The sequence below is a fragment of the Alosa sapidissima genome, chromosome 2, assembly GCF_018492685.1.
Source record: "Alosa sapidissima isolate fAloSap1 chromosome 2, fAloSap1.pri, whole genome shotgun sequence".
In the NCBI taxonomy this organism is placed as follows: domain Eukaryota; kingdom Metazoa; phylum Chordata; class Actinopteri; order Clupeiformes; family Clupeidae; genus Alosa; species Alosa sapidissima.
The window spans coordinates 18239600-18261108 of record NC_055958.1 but is presented as its reverse complement, the minus strand read 5'-3'; the positions used below and the strand labels follow the sequence as shown (position 1 = coordinate 18261108).

The 21509-nt window shown below is 41.8% G+C and overlaps 1 protein-coding gene across 27 annotated transcripts in view; it reads right to left on the bottom strand.

The window, feature by feature from the left end:
• LOC121688441 (muscleblind-like protein 2a) overlaps positions 1-9338 on the bottom strand; it is a 32329-nt gene extending 22991 nt beyond the window's left edge. For 10 of the 27 annotated variants that reach the window (XR_006024634.1, XM_042068101.1, XM_042068098.1 and 7 more), the window contains exon 1: positions 8834-9111. The gene's annotated coding sequence lies outside the window, so the exon portion shown is untranslated. Of the gene's footprint in view, positions 1-7200; positions 7448-7487; positions 7737-8714; positions 9117-9251 lie in introns of those variants that run through there. The other 17 variants (XR_006024607.1, XM_042068099.1, XM_042068121.1 and 14 more) reach the window with 8 other exon arrangements.
• Between the last annotated feature and the right edge of the window lie 12171 nt (positions 9339-21509).

Genomic DNA, 21509 nt, shown 5'->3' with positions numbered 1-21509 from the left:
TGAAGTAGTCGTCTTGTCATTCTAACAGAATAGACAGATCGGGCATAGTCTGGGTGCTTGACTAGTATAATCATTCTATGTTGTTTTTTATGTTTTAATTACTTTTATGCTTTCATGAACTATTACCTTGTGCGTTTTATGTTTTCTTATAATTATTATTTTATTCTTTACTTTTTAAACTATTATTTCACTATTGCCCTTCTACGCTTTTATTAGCTATTCCGGTTTGCTTTTGTTTATGTAAAGCACATTGAATGACCTCTATGTATGAAATGTGATATATAAATAAAGTTCACTTGACTTGACAATAAATCGTACCCCAACTAGTTGAAATCTCCTAAGCAGCTTAGACTATTCTTGACAACAGGTAGAGCGCCTGATTAAAAAGATAAAGTGGGAACACTGCCTGAGAACAATGCACACAACCTCAGTCTACTAGATCTACACCTACAGAATCTCACAGTTGAAAAGAAAGTGCCAGGATGTGGGGGATTTACTTGCTGCCTGTACAATATACACAGCCATTTTCTGTATCATAATTAGCTGTACTGGTCAGTACTAAGTAACTGTACTAAGTATCTTCACACAGACAAGAAATTCAGTTACATTTGTTTGTGTCACTCTTACATTACAATAGACAATGTATAGACAGTGTATTTGCAAAAAATATATAATTTACAGACAAGACAAAGTCATGCAGACATATCAGGCCTATGTATAGAAACATTATATGGGAAATGTCAATAATGTGCAATGTGGTGGCTAGTGCAACTCAACGTAAAGAATCCATTGAGATGCAAACTTTTGTGTATTAGTTATAAAATCTGAACTAAGCCTAATCTGATCTTTGCCTAAAGACACCGAGAATGTATTCTGACCTACAGAGCAATCAAATCTGACCTGCTTGATGGAATGCGAGTACTGCAGCAACTCTGAGGATTGATCATTAAGTCCTCACGGATGGCAGGACCCCATATGACACCCCAATTAAATATAACACGATGCGTAACCTCACACACCTGACCAATCCTTACCAAACACAAAAATCAGATCAGTGCACAAAACCATTCAACTATATGTGTGATTCCACAGAATTCTGAGACCCTCTCTGTCTCATGTTAAAGACCCATCTGCTACAACTGGACAGGAGTGTTGGAGTAGACAGTCAAGCTTAATTGACAGTGCGTTTCTTGGCATACTATCCATTTTCTTTTACTGCCCTGGACGGTTCTATTTGTACTCTCCAAACCAATTCAGTGAACAAAGCCAGAACCAGGGCCAGGTGATTGCTCCTGTAAGATGTGGCAGTCAGCCCCATACATTCAATGCAAGTTCCTGACCAAAGTGATTCTGATGTGCACAGTCTTATGGCAAAGCTCTAAAATCACCCTGTCAAGCTCTATTTGTCATTTATCTTCTGTTCCCATTCACTAAGGAACGCTGACTTAATCAGAATGACATGTCAGATTGATCAGGGCTACTGCCCTTGAACATTTTTCTGATGGGGGTTATTACATTTTAATTTAACACACTTGATGTTCAGCTGTTGGCTTATTTATTACCAATAGGAGGGTTGGGAGCAGCCGAAGGGCTCAATTCAGCAGAAGATATCCTACGCTCAAGATACTAACTCTTAAATACGCCCCTCTCAAATTCAGAGTAGGCTAATTTGTAGACAAAATATAGAACTAAGACTGAACTTCAATTATGCCTTCAATCATCACAACTAGCAGCCTGACTCTGTGGGAAAATTAGGTCGAGTACCATCCCACTAAAGACAGGCATCGTTTAATTCAACAAATGAGACGATTCTTATTCCCCAAAGGCTTGGAATGCAACCTAACTGGGGTAATTGTGTATGTTTTTTTCACCCAGGGAAATTTAAATAGCTTGTAGAGAGCACTCCATAATTGGTACTGGGGGTTTAAACATCTGTCTTTTCAGGAAGGAAAACAACTAGGCATACCAGGTGATGCATTTCTAAATTACCTTGCAGAAAAACAGCAACAATGGAAATGTCAGTCTGTCAATCCTGTCAGTCAATTCTGAATTGATTTTATATAGACTCTAAGAGAGCATTGTCAAATGTCTTTTCTTTCTTTTTCTCCACATACTAGGTTTTGCACCAGGGGAGCAGAATACACGTGTCATGCTGCTATAGTAAGTGTCCTGGTAATGCAGATCACTACTTTATCTATTACAAAGAACTGCTTAACATACGGTAGGATAAAAACAAGATGCCCAATCACCTTTATATTTAAATATTAAGCCTACGCCTAAACATCATTAGCCTATGAAAAATATTGTGATCAATCTTTTGCTCTAATGAAGATTACCAAACAAAAAAGGAGAATTATTTACTAAAGAACCATGCCATTATATTTAGGCTGAAGCACAGAAGCTACTCATAACTTCTGTGGTTTAAGAGGGAGGCAATACAAGCAGCACATTCCTGTGTCAGCAGAGTTAAAAAGGAGAACACTTTACATTTTAACCAAATTTCCTTCAACCAACCAACGACATTTAGAGGTAGCCTACAGAATAAAGCAACAGAACTTTCGAGCATGAAATCCCCTGAAAAATGCTCTCCTCCAGAATGCTACATGACACATTCCAGGCAAAGCCACAACAGTCCCCTAGAATGGCTAAGAAAACATGTTGCAGGCTATAGTTTCCATTACAGGTTTGTTTGGTTGCTTGAGCACTTATTTTGAAAACAGGGCTTGTTTTGTCAAAACACTATCAGGGCTCCAGAGTGCGACCAATTTGGTCGCATATGCAACCTAATTTTTCAAAAGTGCGACTAAAAAAAAAAATCGGAGGTCGCACCGGTGCGACCAGCTATTCGAGAGAGGAAAAAGTGTCCGCATTGAAACTCTACCTTTGGTTCAATAACAGACACATATTTGGCCAATATCGTGGTTTAAACAAATCACAGATAGTGAAGGGCGGGACCTCCCCTCTGATTGGCCGTGGCCCAGTGCCTGTGTGTAATTTTGAAAATGCGTGTGCTGCAGAGAGAGAGAGAGAGAGAGAGAGAGAGAGAGGTCAGAGACCCGTCAGATAAACAGAGTGGATGTAGTTGCATTACAGTGTGGTAACATAGGCAGAGATAAATGTACCCTCTCCCCACTGCCTTTCGGCAGCTGGCAACAGCAAATCGATCAGACGACCCCGAGATGATGATCAAGTTTATCGTTGCCTACGATAGGCCTAGTGAAACTTCCCTTCACCAAGTTCAGTCCGAAATAATTATTCACCAGAAAAATAGTTTGAACATAAAACTGACGTACAGGAATGCCACTTGCGCCAAATTTATAGGAGTCATTGCAGATGAAAAGACGTCTTAAAATTGCGAACAATGCATACAAGGCCTTCGCGAACGACAGAGATACAGATATTGCCGAAAAGGAGTGAGTCATTGCGAACAATGCATACAAGGCCTTCGCGAACGACAGAGATACAGATATCGCCGAAAATGAGTGCGTCATTGACCGCAGTTACATGCAGGGAGTAGCCCGGTTTTCAACAGCAATATTCATTTAAATCAATCAATTTAATCCGGTATTTGGCGCAAACCGAATATCGCTGCTACATTTAAAGCCCGAATATTCCTTGCATGTATAACTGTGGTCATTGTGTACGGTGAATTGAATGGACACATTTAGATCGAGCATGGCAAGTCATTGCAATAGCCTATAATAATAGGCCTACCATTTCGTTACTGCATTAACCATAGTGATGTTCTTATTGAACATTTAAAAATACTAAAATTAAAAAAGTAAATTGCATTGTGGGACTGTCAAATGATTATTGCAATCATTGCAAAATCACATAAAAATCCCCCAGGCTACTTGGAACATTTCTTTAAATTGTGCTCAAATACATTTCTATGGAAGATGCTAGCATGTAGGGGTGTCACGATTCTCCAAATCCTCGATTCGATGTAATTTTCGATTTTAAAGGTCACGATTCGATTCGATTTTCGATCTTTTTAAAATATTACTAGTAATGCATTTCTTATATGTTATTTACTCTTTTTGGCCTTTTCCTTTTCTTTTTCGGGGGGCTTTTATTTTGAAACCGCTTTGAAACCGTTCCAACAGCGAGGATGTAATGTAAACAGAACTAACTTTAGGCTAAAACAGAGACGTGAACATAGTAAAATGAAACAACACAGAATGTTAATTTGATTGTTTCAGCACACTCCGAAGAGACCCAAGGTTAGTGTTAATGGAATATGTACTTATAAATGTGCATTTTAAGTCTTAAAGTAACTTTGGACTGTAATTAGACGATCTTTTCACTTGCCAAGTTGAGTAGGCTAAGTTAGTTTTAATTGACGTGAATGAACGAATACTTCCACACCGGTGATTTCAAAGTAGCAAGAGGGGCTTTGATTTCGGTAGGTTGATGTGTAGGCCTATATTTTAACTGGCTGCAGCCTAAAATTAGAGGAGTGTTGACGCTGCACTTCAGCACGTGCATATGTGTTTGTGCGTCTTGGCATACATGCTGGACGTGACATTGGGGGTGTGGCTGCATCGTCGATTCTACTTTTAAGTTCGAAGTTCGAGATTGAGATGTAATTTCGAAATCGTGACACCCTTACTAGCATGGCAAGCTGGTTTAGCCAAGGCCTAAAGATCATGAAGGATAGTATGTAAGACATTGAGCCATGAGATGTGCAGTTTGAAGCCCTTAAAAGACGTGCACTGTTAATTTACTTACTGTTATTTTTTTATTTTATTTTTATTTTATTTATCTTGAGATGTTTTAAGTTTAAATTTCAGCTCAGTGAAGCACTTAAAGCACCAACACTTCATTAAGTTACTTTTCTTGGTGAATTGTAAATCGTAAGTCATAGGACAACCTACTGTATATAGGACAGTAATTAAGGAAAAAAAAAGTTAACCTGCTGCGGTGTTAAATGCGATGTGGTTAAAAAATTTGGGTGCACCTAACATTTGTGCTGGTGCACCCAAGAAAAAAAGTTAGGTGCACCAGTGCAAAAAGTTAGTCTGGAGCCATGACTATACACAATTCACACAACCACACACCCAAGTCGCAGAACACCTCAGATAGTTTGCAAAATGAAACACTTCGGTCAAAACAACACAGTTATTTACTGAAACCTTATTTTGTCAATGTGTGGCACACATCTTGGTGAACCAAGGAACTCGTTAGCACATTTGAATTTGCTCTGCATGCCCGTCTGGCAACTCTGAATTTGTACTATGTTTTGAAGGGTATTGTATAAAATCATTGGGCATGCAGTACACATTTTTGATGGTCAAGTCTGAGAACATGTTTGTCAGCAAATAGAAATCTACTTTTAGATATTAATGTCCAAATCTGGCTTCCAAGATTTTGAGTGTAATAATAACTAAAAGAGTCATGGGTGAAAAAATATGAAAACATTGGAATTGAACAAAAGCTATAGTTTACAAGCATTAGTTTTGGGACCTAAACATTATGTAGACAAACTTTGAGCACTTTTTTTTTTAATCCGAAACACTATTGTTACGTTTGCACTGCTCATCTACACTACACAGGCGTTTTCGAGCTCCTGAAAAGGAACAATTTCAAAATGCTGTCAGCCCTGTATTCATTTGAAACCTCTAGCATTGTGTTTTAATTGTGTTTTACTGTACATATACTGTATACATATGTATCTCTGCAGACATATCATCTGGAAAACCTGTATTTATCCAACTATACACTGTACATATTAATCTCTTTTACACAACCATACTATACCTGCACTTGGAATTGAATGCTTCTTTGCACTTCTGGTTGGATGTCAACTGCATTTAATTGGCTCTGTACCTGTACTCTGCTAAATGACAATAAAGTTGAATCTAATCTAATCTAATGTGGACTGGTAAATCTGCAAACATCTGAAAACGATGACGTTGAAAATTATGTTCACTTCCAGATTGGACCTTGTCTCATGTTTGTTGACTCTCCATGACTCACTTCAACTTCCACTACTAGCTGCCGGCAGTGAATGCAACATGGAGAACGAAATGAAAGCCTTACTTACTTTGGTAGCATCTGTTGTACAGTTAAATTCAGCATTTTACTATGGGTGTCCCATGTGGACAAGATTCTGTACTTTGCAAACATGGACATGGAATAAAATCATATTTAAAGTGAAATGTTGTTTTAAAACTAAAACATTTTACCAATTGGTTCATGGGTGTGATGTTTGGAAAAACAGCGTCTTGAAATCACAAAAAGAGACATAATGTAAGATGCCTATCTAAAGAAGATAAGTGTGTTTTGCAAAAAGTGTGAGGCTGACAATGTGCTGGGCTGAATATTTCTTGAGTGAAAGATTTTGCTTGGAAGCTAATCATTTTTATTTAGTGGAAGCAATTGAAATACAAACTGTTAATGTCTGTCAGGGAAAACAGTCAACTGTCTGAAATACAGTACAGCTTTGAAATGCTCCAAACACTGCATCATCATTCTTCACTTGATGAATTACCACACCATCAAAAACATATGCAACTCATTTATTTGCTCTGCCTGAAAGTCCTACCTTGTAATTTTGAGAAATCATCAAAGTTCTGCTTTAAGGCTAAACTGAGTTGCTATGATACATAATAATATTCTTCCCAGTATAGGCTTACCTCTGTAGCAGGCTATCTGTATCTCTTCTCTATCTTATCAACAGAGAAGTGATGACAAAATAGGCCTAGTATTATATAGGTCTGCCTGCAGGCCTACAAAATGAATGTCAGTCTTGTGAAATCACTAAAAATCAGGCATGATGACCAAACACAATGCTGTGAATGGGAAAAAATAGCTTAACATACCAAGGTTGAGAAATAAACAATTTTGCATCTAACTTCGGATATTATAGTCACTCTCAGATGGAAACTTCAACATTCTACACCCAGTGTCGCTATATGAAACTCATCTTGCCTCTTGTAATTTGAATGAAATGATTACACTCTGCATTCATTTCAATCTGAAACAATGTTAAATCAATTATACTGAGGCACATGGCTTCTGTCTGATCCCGTTCAAGGATATCTAGTCTACACCTCTCTTAGACAAAACGAGACAGTACCATGGAGAGAAAAAGGGTGGTGAATGGGTGGGGAATAGATGCAGGTATCGTATAGCCTAGCCTAGCCCAACTAGCTTGCAGGAGCCCCACAGGAAGTTGCAAATAGCATTAAGGGGCACCTTTATCTCTCCTGGGGCGAGGCGAGAGTTTCCCGCTGAGAGGAGAGGCAGCCAGAATGCAAATGGTAGAATTGCAGCACCAGCAGTGTGCTGGGAGACGGCATATTCCAGCAACCTGTGCTTGACTCTTTAAGGCATCCCATCCGGCAGTATCTTTTTCAGTTTGGTCTCCTTATGGTCTTCCTCAATCAAACCTTTCCTCTCAAAACCTTCAAATGGTTAACAGAATATATGTCCATCTTGATCTAGGCTAAGTAAGAAAAAGAGCAAGCAAGCAGTTCTCCCACCTCACATGGTGCTGCAGATCCTCTTAAGTCTCAGTGGATGCCACTGAAGCTATAGAGATGACAACAATTTGTTTCAGCTACTATAATTTTGAGCTCAGGAAATTCTCACTCGTATGGTGTCGAATTCAAAAGGCCCATGGTCTCGCCGGGATTTTCTTTCACCAACAGTACAGGAACACACAGTCTGCTTAACTCTGTCCGAAACATTTTTGGCCACCCCCCTTCCTGTGAATCCAGCCTGTGTGCAGGAAGGCCCTCCCAGTGAGGTCTGTCCAATGGCAGACCAGACAGAGCTGCTGTTAGAAGTAGACAGACACCGAAGCTGGAAATGTGATGTTCCAGACGGTAACATCACATAACCCTTTAATTCTGATTACTTTTCTTGTTTACTACTGGAAAACCAAACTCAACTGTGTTAAATTAATAATTTCATGGAAGTAAATGCAGGTCTTTTAACAGTCAATAAAAGGGTGATGTAGTCATGTAATTAAATAGTCAAGTCATGTAAGTTATTAAAGAAATGAAAAGTGATGAATGAATGCATAAGTTGGGGGAAGACAAGCTTCAAGATGATACTCTGTATTCAGAAAATACTGACAAACAGAGAAAGTGAAGTGAGGTAGGCTAAACAAACGTTTCAAAGTCAACCGGCTGTGACGTTAAGCCTATCCTAATCAAATCGGTTACCAAAATAATGCAACAACAATAACATCTCTTCTGCAAGACCATTTGTTCGACGTAACAGTTAACAGCCCAGCCAATGCTAAATGATATAACTCATGAGTATGAAACTGACGTTACATTATGGTTGGGTGACAAAGTATAGCCAATAATATACAAGCTGACTAAAAATCTATAACGTTACTCGAAATAATACGACCGAGTTAAAAACCCGCTTAACGTCGACACATTAGTTCATAAAGTAATGTTAACATTAAATGAGTCCTCGAAAGTCTAAAATATTTTAAAGCCATTCCCTTAGATGTGAAAAATCAGCAAAACAACAAAACAGTTACTGCTGTGACAATGTGAAAAATAATGCTAAAATGTAGAGGGCTGCTTTCCACCCACTTTCAAAGCTAGCAAGTTTTCCTGCTACGGAACATTGAACGTTAGCTACTAGCTAGCGTGTTAGCTTTCAGTAACCTCGCTATAGCCCAATGACGTTATCCTGCGTTAACACTGCCTGTAACAACAACTGTAATAGATGATAAAACTAATACTTACGTCTACACTTCCTTGGAGCAGTTTACATTAGCATTATCCAATGGCGTCTATAAGCAAAAGTAACCTTGCGTGCTAGCTAGCAAACATCGGGCTGCAAGAATATTGACAGTCCTGCTTACCTCATCGTCACGAATCGCTTCTGATGTGTTCTCTCTGCTGCTGTACTGCTGCAAGCTACCAGTCACGCAGGCAGACAGGACGGACACCAATTCTGCGCGTAGAGACCAAAGAGAAAAAGCTTGACCAACTGATTCAGCAGTAACTGTTGTGTCCACAAACCTTGGCACTCTAATTAATCACCAAAGGTTCTTCGATAATTTCGAGGAAATTAGTCTTCACACGTCGATAAAATCGTGAGGAAACTACTTTACACAGGGAACGTTCGCGCTATGAGCAACAAGCATCTGACAGCCCATAGGGCAGTGAACATGAATTTTAAAGAAACAAGGTTTAAGCATCGACTAAGTTACTGATACCACGTATATTTTGACTAACAAATGTATTGTGACTTGCACTTTACACTAAATGGACATTTACCCAAAAAGGGCTACTGGACCACTGCCTATCTTCTTGCCTTAGCTGTCTGTGCAAATACCCTGCAAAATGGTTATGGTACGACCCAACGATGCAATGGGTTTGCTTGTTACCAGGGGAACCAGCGGATACTGTAGGCCTGAATTTAATGTCAAGAGTCCTATAAAAAGAGGTAGCCCGTTTGATCATCATTGCCTATCCATAATGTATTAGTCCTACCTCTATGCATTTGTTCTCATTATTCCATTTTATTTTGCATGAGCATGGTCATTTAGAAATATTACACTGAATGAATAGGCCTACTAGGCTACATCATCAAAATATTCCTTCCAGGACTGGGCACAACGTGCCCCAGATATGATTATGGATAAGGTGAGGTAGGCTTGCTTATGTGTCACTCATTCATAAACCATCTTTATTGTGTCCCATTGATGAGGGGGACCCAATGCATGATGCTTCCTGGCCCAGAATAGCGTAGGACAGGCCCTATACATAGCCTAGGCTGTGTCATCTATGTTAATATGACAGATCTGTTTTTTACTGCCCAAATGTAAGTTTAGCACCATCTAGTGGTAGAAAATGTACACCTGCAACAAAATATTCCACAGTATAAAAAATATGAAAGCAGAACTGTGCAGTTATTTTTACATTAATTTACCTTTACCTTAACACAGGGGTCTCAAACTCAAATGAGCTGGGGGCCACTTCTGCCAACGTCATCTGATTGGAGGGCCGGCTATTTCTGAAAAAGCAATGTTCTTATTTTCAAATACCACACAAAACTGCAAACAGAAAGTGCAAGTGTTTTTATCTAGTTTTAGACACCTGTGCTAGCAACCTTAGCTTATAAATAAAATAATGATAAAATAAATATTAATACAAATTATAAAACAAACAAAAAGCATAAAAACGGGTATGTGTGTGTTTCACACCAAATAAAAATATTTTCCTTTCATAACTTTTTTAAACCTGGCAAACTAGGCGTCAGGGTTAAGAAAGCAACACCATTGGATTTTTATATCAAAATTTCAAAAGGCCATGGCTTGAAAGTGGTCAGAGATAAAGTCCTACTGTAAATATAAAAATCTTTGAGTATAAACAAAAGTTTATGAAGGGGGTAAATGTACCCATCACTGGATGGCAAGCACCTCAAATTATGCACCTTTCAGTAAATACTGGATGAACATATTTGAGCAGGTTTACTTTCCTTTTTTTCATATTACCCACATAACAAATGAACAGGGAAACACCTAAGATGTATATGGTTTAGTGATGTATTACTAAACCACAAGGCCTACAATAAAGTATTCTGGTCAAATCAGTTCCTATCGCGGGTAATCTGAGCAGAAGTTCGCATCATATTGCGGGTGACTTTGTAGTTCTTTAGAGCCCTGTTTTTACTAGCCCTGCTGTCTGTACCACGTCCATTACGGACACGATTACCACTGCAACCTCCAAGCTATGTTGGGCAGAGGGTCGAAATAAGCATGGTATGCTTAGTGGACACCGTCGTATACACGCAAAGACGCACCTCCATTCACAGACGCACTGTGACTATCACTGTCAATAGACGATCGATCATAATCTACAAAAGGATATTCTCCTTCAGAATCAGAATAGGTGAATAACATAGCCTACCTAAGACTTCATCACACGTGAACGTTTTTCAACATTAGGTGTAGGCCTATTTATGCTTCAATTTGTGCAAAACGATGGCCTGCATCGCTTCCGCGTCATTACAAATGCACGTCTTTGTGTTTCTCGCGTGTAATACAAGTATTTCTGGAAACTTTGCGCAGCGATTTTGGGTTTTAATCAAGCTCTGGATGTCTAGCACATAGTGGAGCTGAGTAGGCTACAATTGAGATGTCACCATACTTGGATCTATCGTCTACTTTAATCAGTATCGTTGTTTGTCGCAATTAAAAATAGCCTCAAGGGCCGGATTACATTATTATTTTGACATACGTCGCGGGCCGGAATTGGGCAGGACGCGGGCCGGATTTGGCCCGCGGGCCGGGTGTTTGAGACCCCTACCTTAACAGCTTCGGAGTCATTAGGATCATTATACTTTTCCGGATTGAATGGTGGCTGTCTCGCTTCCCCCTTGCATCTGTGAGCGGAAAAAACAGCCTTGCAACTTTGGTCCGACGAGCCGTTGGCCTCAGAGTCTCAGGTCTCGCAAGGTAACAAATTGCTTTAAGCCACTATAGATTTAAGTCATTATATTAATTGCTTTAGGCTACACCACACACACAGCTCAACAGTCCCGCCCACCGCCGATTCCTGAAATAAGAATTCAATACAATTCCTCTTTTGACAACTGGAGTATAAACCATAAAATCATAATCGTCCATGGTAGACTTAAAGGAATTATCCGGAGTAAAATGCACTTTAGATCAATTTACGGATGATTGGGAGTACATACGTTGAGTTGACATCAAAATCATGTCATTCGGATGTGTTTTGAGAAAGTTAGATTTTACCGTTTTTAGTCAAAACTCGTTAGCCTTTAGGGGAAAGTCCGTAGGAGTCGATTGCCGAGTGTGGAGTAACACGCTCTGGAAATTCACAATTTAAAACGGCAACGAAATTGTGAATTTCCAGAGCGTGTTACTCCACACTTGGCAATCGGCTCCTACGGACTTTCCCCTAAAGACGCCAGCTGCAGCAGCAACATTTCGGTTACTGGTACTGGCTTGATGAAATTCATTCAGGACTCTCTATCCGACCACATAAAGACCTCGGGATACTTCGGTTTGGCTTTAGGGACCCTCTACCACGTAAGTGTAATGTTGTTTGGAACTGTAAAAGGAGGTATAAAAATAGCGTTTTGTAGCGGCGAAATGACATGCCCTGACATGGCGCAGTGAGCTGCCTGCAACAACAGTGGCACTCGGGGAGCAGTGCCTTGCTCAAGGGCACTTCAGCCGTGCCTACTGGTCAGGGTTCGAACCAGCAACCCTCCGGTTACAAGTCCGAAGCGGTCACCAGTATGGCTGCCCACAAGCGATTGTACATGCTCATATTGAGGCCAACGTTAATGGGGCATCAACTTTGTTTTCAGAAAAAAAATGTTTTATTTGCGATTTAACGGAACATCCTAATGTGCTTTAGGCGGGCAAATAAAATTTTGAGTTGAATGGTTCTCTATGACAAAATCGGGGGTGTTTTTTTGCTGAAGAGGGCGGGTTTTTTAACGTGATTGGGTGGAAATCACTCAACCCAATCTGGCAACACTGCCAAAGATTTGCTCGTTACTCTCTGGAATCAAGATGGACATCGAGGCCGTCAGAACCAATGTGTGGCCGTCCGATAAACTGTTTTTTCATCTTGAAAGTTCAATTTACTCAATGGAAACGGAAGGAAGTTAGTCATCTTCTTAACGGGGTGGTTCGCGATTTTGGACATAGGACCTGATTTCCAAGTTAGCAAGTGTGATATTTATTAGTGGAGACCATTTTCAACACGTTTCATCCAGTCCTTCTAGTTGCAGAGTTTGCAGGTGCTAGGCTAGCGCAAGTCAACAGTTAGTGTTAGCCTGCCACTAAAAACAGTTTTACCCACTCCACAGTACACCCGAGGCAAATAAATTACAACACCAGACTATCGATGTAAAGGTCTGTGTTGATAGAATTGTGTTAGAAATAAAACAACCCTTGCATTGCATTGCCATAGTTATACTTTGTTCCCTGTAGTTGGTAGCAGGGATATAAGCTACGGCTTTGTATGGGACCGGGGAACATAGGACCCTTTTTTTTAAAACCCTAACCCTAATCCTAACCCCGAGCGGGAAACGTAGGCATGACCCCCATTGGACTGATATTACCTAGGCTACTACTAGGTGTCCCGATCGGAGTGGGCTTCTCTGTTTACTTTTCGGCGCAGTACTACTAACCGGAGCAATTAAAATTCCGCCGCTGCCGAGAAACTAGTCCCTCAAATGTAATGTGATCATTGAGATGCAAGGATAGTTTTATTATAAAACGTTCCTGCCCTGGAGGAAGGCGATATCCTGAAGGCGATATCCTTTGCGCTTTGCGTTCGAGGGAAGAGTTTGGGAGTTCTCAGTCTTGTGCTTCGGGCTAGCACTATCAGGGCTAGCACTATTCACCAAAGTCGTTCAGGAAGCATTAGCCCCTCTCAGGAGACGGTGTGTTCGCATATTAAATTACCTCGACGACTGGATTCTGCTGGCAGACTCCAGGACCCTCCTGGAGCTGCATGTCACGAAGATGCTCGACCATCTCCAGGCGTTTAGGTTTCCAGGTGAATTGGCCCAAAAGCCGGCTCACGCCAGCGCAGACAATCCCTTATCCGTGTCTGGAACTCAATTCAGAGAGCATGACGGTGAGGTTATCTCCAACGTGTCAGGCAGGTCTCCGAAACTGCATCAGCAGTTTTCGCGGGGGCGCTATGGTCAGGGTGCGTCAATGCCAGCGCCTGCTGGGGTTGCTGGCAGCGGCATCTCATGAAGTTCCCCTCGGCCTTTTGCACATGTGAGATCTCCAAGCATGGTTTGCAGCATTCCATGCACACTCTGTCAGGGACAGGAACAAACGTGTTCGAGTGGACGGGAGATGCTTTAGGGCTCTCGCCTATTGGCATGCCCCCGAGAACCTCTCTGTTGGAGCCCCGTTGGGGAGGGTATCCCACAGGCATGTAGTGACTGGGGAGCAGAGTGCGAGGGGTAAGCGGTCCGAGGGACATGGAGCAAGCAGCTGCAGCACATACAGTAAATACGCTGGAACTTTTAACAGTGCATCTAGCGCTCAAGCATTTTCGCCCGCTAATCGAGGGGGGCATTTTTATACAGTCAGTCCTCATAGGCCGACTTTTTTTTTTTTTTAAAGCACATTTTTATGCAGTCAGTCCTCATAGGTCTACTGTAATCAAATGGAAAAACACTGTCAGTTTCACTAAACTTTTGCCAAACATACCTTTTTTATTTAGACACAACCATACACAGTACACACTGTTCAAAAGTCACAGACGGAGCGTTTAAACCATTGTGATACTAGGCTAGCCTATTGCTCCAGACACTAGCTGCGACATGACTACACATCTCATAATCTAAAACATATCGCTATAGTTTTTTACTATTACGTTAAGAACCAACCTAATATCATAAGATATTAATAATAACTTGATGTTCTCTACCCAGCCAGCTAGCGTTAGCTCACCTAGCCATAACGTTTCATGTAGCCAATGTTGATCTCACCATGTGTCTGGCCAGCTCCAACTTCACCATAAACAATACTATATTCATTTAAATTGTATGAGCATAGTTTTAGGACTTTACCACTTATTAGGCTTCCTGGCCTTCCCATAGTATAAACACTGACAGTGTCAACGAAATAACGTTAGGATACAGATCGGGATATGGATCTGTTGTGGAAAATTCCATCTCTTAACCTCTTTGATCCAGTTAGCACTCTGGAACCACGTGTCCGAAGGAGACAACAAAGACGAGAGATGCTGAGAGACTGTTGATCTTTTTATTCACCGTATTACAGTGAGAATACAATCAGACCAATGTCTAGACTCAACTGTCAGGCAATAGGATGAAGAGTATGCACCTGCTACCCCGATGAGATCTGAACTACTGATGGCTAGGCTCTGTTTTTTATTCTCCTTGGAGCCTGAGATGCGCCTCCTCCTTGGGATGTCATCAGACCGTCTCTCAGCCAATCAGATTTGACCAGGAACTATTATAAATGGTGGAAACCCTTTTCTGTTCATACATAAAAATATGTGCTATACTGTGTGATTTTGGTTCTTTCAGTGTTTTCCAGTCTGGTGTAATGTGAGCACCTGGTTTCACTCTGTCTCATTTTCCCTTTCTGGGGCCTGTACTACGAAGCGGGGTTACTGGCTTATCTAGGTAACTTCGAGAGTAACTTGATCACGTGTGGTGTAACTTCCCAATTAACCCATACTACGAAAGGTGGATAGGTTTAAACCGAGCTATGCTGCCATGGCAATTTACGCTGCATCTCAAACCTGTTCCGAGCAGGTTATGTTCTTGGTTAACCCGAGGTTTCCGTTAACCACACCCTTTATAAGTACCACCCCTCCACTAACAATTCGAGACAATGTCGGCGTACCTGGATGATCCATACGACATTGGAGCGCAAATCGTGAGGGGCTCTCTTTGCAGGGCGAGGGGTTTTAGAGACCGGCGCATGCATACATACATAATATATATATATATATATATATATATATATATATATCTCCGGACGATATTCTCTATGAAGATATTGTCAGCCGAGGGAATTCGTTATCTTTGTCAGATGATCTAGGCAGAAGTTTCTAATGTCACCCGTCATAGCAATGCCCTTACGTGGACATTCATGTATTCCATCTAAATCGGTGATGCTGAACATCTGAGCAAGAATACTGTATGTCCGAAAATAAATCAGACATAGGCCTATAGTATGCTGAACATCTGAGCAAGAATAGCCTGAAATAAATCGGACATAGCCTACAGTAGGCCTAATAAATTCAAATCACCATTTTAACAAACTTGTTGAATTGAATGCCATATTACTGTACCCTGCACATAAAGGCTACACATTTCCACAGCACCAGAATCCGACCGAATGCCTCCCTCAACCCCTTCCATAATCGGCCTTCCACTATTATTTGCGATGGCCAACTCCTCTGCTACTGTAAAACACTCTGGTGCCTTACAGTAGTGTTCAAAGACACCTTTTTCTTGTTAGCTGTAAAACAGAGGCCAAGTGAAGGCTATAAGCATACTAGGCCTACAAAGAGGTAGCCTAAAAGCTTAGTAATAAACACTAGGGGTTCACAGGCGGGACTGTCAAGCTACATAGCTAGCATAATATGCCTTCTATTTCTAGATCTTCTGACTAAGTTTAGGGTACTTATCTGAGCCGACGACCTAATCGCGGTCACTAGATATAAAGAAAACGTTGACTTTCACTCGACAGTAAAAAAAGTTGTTATTGTATCCACTGTTATTCATAGACTAGCTCCAGCGCTCGTTGCTGCGCTAGCACCAGGACACTTCACCAACTCTCCAGTGATTCTCCTCTGACCATGCATTTATTTCTCTTTGATGGCCATCAGCTCTCGGTATTTCCCCATTCGCCCTCTCACGTCTAACCGGTTCGAAATGATATGGCTGTGGGCCATCATAAATGTTAACTGTGGGTCTTGCCACCTCTTCATCATCCCAGTTAGACGCCAGTGCTAGTTCTAGTAGCTGCTATAAGGCTGAGGCTACTTCCAAAGATTTTTTTTTTTAAGTATATTTTTTGGGCTTTTTGCCTTTATTTGTATAGGACAGTGAATAGTGAGACAGTAAGTGGGAGAGAGAGATGGGGTGGGACAGGCATATGACCGCAGGTCGGATTCCTTATCTTCCACCCACTCATAGACTGTAAAAAATAGCTTCCACCACGTCTACCTCATGTGACGTAATCGCCAAATTGCGTAAAAATAACCGTTGCTAACCAAAAACTGGACTTTAACACCATTTTGGAGACATATCTAACTTTATATACATATCTTGAGTGCTTAATGTACCCATTAATTGAAAGTGTTGTTTAACCTGCACCACAGGCTTTAAAGGGAAACTTGGCAGGATTTCCCCCTCTGCTGGAGAAATTGTGCATTATGCTATTTCAAACTGTGGGAAAAGGTAACGATAAAGCACATGGATTTGTTTACAAGCTAGCAAAACGGTTAGCATAAGTTCAGCAGACAATGTGGATGTTACAAGGTAAGAAACATGAATTAAAACGAGTTTCTCACTTCTCTTTCCGGGACGTAGTCTCAATGTTGCAAGGTTGGTTTTCCGCCTGGGGATGCTAGGGGCAGCGGGAAAAGTCACCATTTTCACCAGAACAGGTCATTTAACCATCCAAATGATTTCTAAACAGGTTTATTACGTTGAAATAGTTGCCAAGTTCCCCTTTAAATAAAACCCGTCTGGGTGAACCTGTATATCGACGTGTTCTATCGGGCCCTTCTGCAAGAGCTTGAGAATCTCTAATTGAAGCGCATGTGTCTGTCCGTGGTTGTGGACCACTGTGGGTCGCACCACGGTATGAAGTGGGGGACCACAGCGGAATTGGAGACGATATCCCTCCAAAAGTGTACGCAGGAGCCAGCGATTGGAGGTAATCGAAGGAGTCAGCGACTTGGGACAGTAGTTCTGGTATCTCTGGGGGGGGCGCCGACGAAGCAAACCCCCTGTAGGACTGAAAGTATGTGGCTCCTGATGTCAGGGTGGCTGCCCATGGACTGATGTGTGTCCCCGGCCAGCGGGAGGGCGAGGCTGAACAGGATGTGCGGCTGAACCATGGCCGGCGCCATCACGGCGTTGTGACTGAGGAGCCTGTGTGGGGCGCCTAAAGGCTGGCTGAGGGCCAATGAGACGATTTCGGGTCTCGGAGACAAGGACGCAGCGTTCAAGGGCCTTTTGAGCTGCGGGACCGAAGATCTGCCTTGAAATCAAGGGCAAGGGCCCTCATGCTGTTCCAGCAGGGTTCTGGCAGTGGGGATTGAGCTAACCCCTAATTCTTCCAACGGTCCAACAGTGTCAGGCTCCACCATTGCTGCCAATGCACAAATAGTCTATAAAGATTATAAGGTCCCGGTGTAGTCTGTGGGACATCCAATTTATGACGGGCCAAAGGTACCTTCAGTGTGCAGTGTGTTTTGAATGGGTGCTGCTGAAGGATTTGATGCTGCTGCGGAGCTCTGGGGATCTGAACCACTCTTTGTGGTGAGGAAAGTTGCACCCACAGTTAATGCAGGGAGGAAGTGGAACCCAGAGCAGTTTATATTAGGTGCTACATATGATGTGCTCCCATCTCCCAAGAATTTAAGTCAATGGTTTGGTGAGGATGATGAATGCATACTTTGCTCGTGTGTGGGCAGTCTCCACCATATGCTATCAGGGTGCAAGGCAAGTCTCACCCAGGGGCGGTATACGTGGCGTCATAACCAAGTATTGAAATGTGTGGCAGCGGCAATAGAGGATAGAAGGAGAGAAGTCAATTCATTAGCAGCTAGTAAAGGGGTAAGGCAAATTAACTTTGTACGTCAGGGGGTAGTGATGGGGACAAGACCGCCTATGCCGAGTCCGAGACAAGACCGAGTCTTTGAAGGGTCGAGATCGAGTCGAGACCGAGTCCGTTGGTTTTCAAATACAGTCGAGTCAGAGTCAAGACCGAGTCTTTGAGGAAGCAAGTCCGAGTCGAGACCGAGTCCTTTAGGAGTCGAGACCAAGACCATAAAAACATGTCAGTTTTCATATTCATGATTTAATATCACCAATTAATAATCAACAGTTAGGCCCAGGCTTGGAATTTCACCATTTTAGGGGCAAGGCCACTTGGCCTTCAGTTGGGTATATTTGGTGGGGGGCACAAAGGCCACATGTCAGGGCACAAAGGCCAAAGTTAACTATACAGTAGTAGGCTATAAAATAATCAAAGTTGTATTTAGCCTAGTCACAGCAGTAGACCTGCATCACTGTATGAAACATTACAAAAACATGAAACATGACATATTACATAGAACTGTAAATCATCTGATCATCTAATATTTAGATGTCTAGGCTATATTTAATATTTATATTTATTTTATATTTGGCCTGTTATGGAATCATGTATTGAACAATTTAAGCACAGCTCAGCTTTAAGAAACTCAAATAGCCTAGATGCATGCTTAGCATTTTTTGATCATTAAGACTCCTTTCACAAACTCTTACTCAGCTGTATATCCTCTGATTTTAATATTTACCTATATCTAGGCAATATTTGTAACATTTATTTTGTATTTGGCCTGTTATGAAATCATGAACGATTTAAACACATTTTGAAACCTAAAGACCAAAGTTGGAGACATGAATATAGACCTTGCTGCAGATTACATTTTTAATTTAACCGGAATACTCTGGAACGGCTTACTGTACAGGGGACTGCTTTATTTCTGGTAAGGTCTGCTGTTTATTCTGATATATGGTTTGTCATGTGTTGAACTAAGGGTTCGTGAAGTATTCCACCGACATGAATGGGTAGGGGAGATGGGTATAGCACCTTATGTAGACGTTATGATTAAATTTAATTATATTATTTACTTTTCGGCTTTTAGGCTAAATAAAAATCGCTATTAAATGGACGCAAAGCAGAATATTGAAAGAAGGGGGCACCAAGGCCAACGCAAGGGCAAAGACGTGGCCGCCGTGAAATTTCTCATTTTTTTTTTTAATATGAACATAAAAAAAATGCGCTGGTCTCGAGGACTCTGTCTGAAATTACGAGTCCTTCTCCTCCCACTGTGGTCCGAGACCGAGTCAAGACCAAGTCCTTGAAGGAACAAGTCCGAGTCGAGTCCGAGAAAGCAGAAATCGGTCTCGAGACCGGACTCGAGTACTACATCACTGTCAGGGGGATAAACCTTGTTCCGCGAAGGCCAGGTGTAAAACCGGCCAGTTGAAAAATGGGGTGGGCTGGGAAATGAAGGTTGATCTTGGCCAGCAGATGGCGGTACCTCCACATATAGTGAGTACTAAGCTACGACCCGACGTAATTCTATGGTCGGATTCAGAGAAGAGAGTTTACTTCATTGAACTCACTGTTCCTTGGGAAGACAGCGTGGAAGTGGCCAATGAGCTGAAGAGAGCTAAATACACTGAAATAGCAGAGGAGGCAGCTAAGCAAGGTTGGAGTGCACGATTAAGGCCTATTGAAATCGGTGCACGTGGGTTTGTGGCTAGATCTGCTATTGGCCTGCTGTCTGAATTGGGCATTTGTGGTTGAAGTCTAAGGCAGGTGGTTAGTAACATGTCTTTAGCAGCAGAACGGGCAAGCGAATGGTTGTGGGTAAGGAGAAGTTACCCTTCCTGGGGCACAAGGTAAGGTAAGCTAACTGGCTCATTTGTTTTGTGTTTGTGATGGACTGTGCCTAGGTTGATGGTACTTGGCTAAGGTTTTTTATGGTTTATGGTTCAGTCCGCATCAACGGGACGGACCAACCTAGCCAACTTAGACTATGCCTAGGTTGGTTAAGGGTATCTGGATGTTTGTTGTGGTAGTATGGTGGCAGCATGGGGCGTAAGCTAACTGGCTAATTTGTTTTGTGTTTGTGATGGGGCCTAAGCTAACTGGCTAATTTGTTTTGTGTTTGTGATGGGCTGTGGTGCCTAGGTTGATGGTTGGTTGGCCAGGGTTTTTATGGCTATGGTTCAGTCCACATCAACGGGACGGGCCAACCTTGACCATGCCTGGGCTGGTTAAGAGTATTTTGGGTATTGGATATTTCAATGTGGTAATATGGTGGCAGCATGGAGGGGAGTGTCTCCAGGACGCTGGTTTCACTGTTAAGCCTTCATGAGGTGTCGTGGGCCTAACTCAGGGGTGGGCAAACTTTTTGGCTCAAGGGCCACATTGGGTTTTGAAAATTGGCCGGCGGGCGCACAATCCACCCCCCCAGGACACACATAAACAAATACATTATTTATAGCCTATAGTTTAGTATGAAAAGTATTTCTTTTAAAATATTAATTGCTTAAAAATACTGCTAATTTTATGCTGTTTAACAAATGTATAAACTGTGCACTGTCGCTTTAAGACAGTCGCTTTAATTCACGTTTATTTCTCAATGATTTTCTGCCTGCTCTGCTATGGCTAGTGCTGTACCTACGGCTGGGCCCTCAGAGTTTTTAAATGGTCAGTAGTGGGAACTACTGTTGCCTTCATGATTTCCCTTTAAAAGTTTCTTATAAGGAGATATCAATTATCAACAATGACAAGCCAGCTGGAACCTGCGGCTCTCTCCCTCTCGTGAGTGCAGACGCGTTCCCAATTAAATGGATCGCATAATGCTCACGTTAGATCTGCTGCAAAGAAGATAAATAAGAGTTAACATGATGTTATCTCTATTTAACATGATGTTTTGACATTGACATTGTAAACGTTCTCTAAGGAGAGTGAAAAGCAGTTTGCAGTAAAGCTAACCAACGTCGTCTCTATCGCAGGAAAAAAATAGCGAGCAGCCTGATAACCAAATGAAATGCTCAGCAGGCCGGATGAAAGTGCTTGGCGGGCCGGATCCGGCCCGCGGGCCGCAGTTTGCCCACCCCTGGCCTAACTTAACGAAACATCGGTGAATAAGGATGCCCACTTGATAACCCCAATGACATGCCACATACTATATACTGCTGTTGGATGGGCCATTTGTATTGTGTTTGTGACCATTTTGTTGGCGGATTTGTGGGTA